The sequence below is a fragment of the Vombatus ursinus genome, unplaced genomic scaffold (assembly GCF_900497805.2).
Source record: "Vombatus ursinus unplaced genomic scaffold, bare-nosed wombat genome assembly UNPS02014798.1, whole genome shotgun sequence".
NCBI classification, from domain to species: domain Eukaryota; kingdom Metazoa; phylum Chordata; class Mammalia; order Diprotodontia; family Vombatidae; genus Vombatus; species Vombatus ursinus.
The window spans coordinates 9592618-9595360 of record NW_020954576.1 but is presented as its reverse complement, the minus strand read 5'-3'; the positions used below and the strand labels follow the sequence as shown (position 1 = coordinate 9595360).

General features: G+C 39.2%; 1 pseudogene; it reads left to right on the top strand.

Moving 5' to 3' along the window:
* Positions 1–286: 286 nt before the first annotated feature.
* On the top strand, positions 287–756 carry LOC114050085 (annotated as a pseudogene).
* The last annotated feature ends 1987 nt before the right edge of the window (positions 757–2743 follow it).

Here is a 2743-nt window from a genome sequence, read left to right as displayed (position 1 = left end):
CAGTATCTTTGCCAAGAAAATCCCAAATGGGGTCATGAAGAGTTGGACAGGACTGAAACAACTGAACCTGAACCTGATTGTACCTATGCATCTATGTATCTATCTCTTGATCATCTATCTACTGATGGACATGTTCTATAGGTTGCCCATCTAACCACTTCATTGGATAAAATGAGTATCACTCAGAAAGCAGAGTGAAGTACATGGTAGGTGTGAGTAGGCCTCAACACATTATAAAGAACTAGGGTTTTCCCCTCTCCTGCTGCTCGAGGAGCCGGCCACCACCATGAATGACACTGTAACCATCAGAACCAGAAAGTTCACGACAAACAGACTTCTTCAGTGTAAACAGATGGTTATAGATGTCCTTCATCCTGGAAAGGCCACAGTGCCCAAGACTGGAATTCGAGAAAAACTGGCCAAGATGTACAAGACAACTCAAGACGTCATTTTTGTCTTTGGATTCAGAACATTTTGGTGGTGGCAAAACAACAGGCTTTGGCATGATTTATGATTCCCTTGACTATGCAAAGAAAAATGAACCAAAGCACAGACTTGCAAGGCACGGCCTGTATGAGAAGAAAAACACATCAAGAAAACAGCGAAAGGAACGCAAGAACAGAATGAAGAAAGTCAGGGGTACTGCAAAAGCAAATGTCAGTGCTGGCAAACAGAAGGATTAAAGGCACTATGGAAGATGTTTATCCAGGAAGATAATTTTTCATCAGAGAACAAATAAACTATGTAAAAACTTAATAAAAAAAAGAACTAGGAAAGAAATCGTAGGTAATAACAATAGCTAAGATTTACATAACACTTCAAATTTCACAAAACACTTTACATATACATTATCGCTTATGGCCCTCACAATGATGCTGTGAGGTAGGTACAGGTGGGACAGCAGATAGAACACCAGATCCAGAGTCAGGAAGACCTGAGTTCAAATCTGGCCTCAGAAACTTATTAGCTGTATGACCCTGGGCAAATCCCTTAACCTTGTTTGCCTCATCTTCCTCATCTGTCAAATGAATTGGAGAAGAAAATGGTAAAGCATAGTTACCAAAAACAATGGAGTTTGACCCCTAGTTAGCAGGGATAATTAGTAAAGAGAGAAATCTACCTAGTGAGGGAGCAGTGTTAATGATGACCATCTGTGAGCAAACATAGCTACTTATTCTCCCTCCCACTGAACTGAATTTGTCTGACTTCTATTATTTTTAAATCATGACTTTTAAAGTTGATTTGACGGTGTCTTTCATGATTCTTGTTTCAGAATAGCTGGTCATAGCTTTGTCCTCTATCTGGAGGAGGGAAGGTCAAATTGAAGAGTCTGATATTTGTGTAACTTAGAGTTCTATAGAGTCCAAATCTCTTTCTTTTCAGAAATGTGTGTTTTCATGTCTGGTTGTCCAGATGAATAGATGTTCATGCAGTACTTTAGGTTTTTTAAGTCAGCCCATGAACATTTTTATTAAGCACTTACCATGTACCAGGCATTCTGCTAGGTGCTGGTAATCGATAAAAATGAATATCTCTTCCTGCAGACTCTGTGTGTGTGTGTGTGTGTGTGTATGTACGTGTGTATGCATGTGTGTATGTTTTCTATTCCATTGGGGAAGATATGAGGATATGTTCTTCCTCTCTTTCTCTCTGTATATATGTATGTATGTACTATATGTGTATCTGTATATATATATGTGTGTGTATGCACATACACATAGATATAGATAGAAAGAAAGAACTATATACAAAATAAACACAAGATAATTTATAGGGTCAGTTCTAGAAGCTAGGGGAATCAGGAAAGGTATCATGTAAGAAGTGGCATTTGAAATTAATTTTGAAGGAGACTAGAGTTTCTGAGTGGTTGGAAGTGAGGAGAGAGTGCGTTCTAGGCATGGGATATAGCTTGTGCAAAGACATGGGGATGGTAGGTGGAATCCATCATGCATTCCTGGAAACTTACTTGCCAGCCTCTTCCACAGTGGCATAACATTAGTCAAGCACACTCTGCCAGGCCCCATTACACATAGATAAGTAAATTTAAAAAAATTTCTCTCTCTTTCTGCCTCTCTGTAAATATATATATATATATATATACACATACATACATACACATATATGCATACACATCGATGCATATACATGCATATAGATAGATAGATGATAGATAGATAGATAGATAGATAGATAGATAGTTATTTTGAAGCATGTGGAAGAGCACAAACAACTGGGGAGGATCAATAAAGCCCTTGTAAAGGGAATGGCACTTGAACTGAGCCTCAAAGGAATTTAGGAATTCCAAGAGTTAGAGGTGAGAAGAGATACCTTTCCAGGCACTGGGGACAGTTAGGCAAAGATATAGGGGCAGGAGATACAATATCACATTCATGGAAGGGCAGGTCAGTCTGGCTCTAATACAGAGGGTTTGAAAGGGGATAATGTGAAATGAGTCTATAAAGGTAGCCTGAACCAGATTGCAAGGAGAATGACATGGTCAGACCTACACTTAAGGAATAGCAACTTGACAGGAAAATGCATGGGAGAGGGGTGAGAATGGAGAGGCAGATAGACCAATTAGTGAGTTGTTGCAATATTTCAGGAGGGGTGAATTTGCATTTGATTCTAGATGTAATGGAACTACTACATTTCCATTTTGGATAACTATAGGACATACAGGTAAAGATGAGCACCAGGCATCTGAAGAACTGGACAAGAGCTCAAGAGAGATATGGGGGTTGGG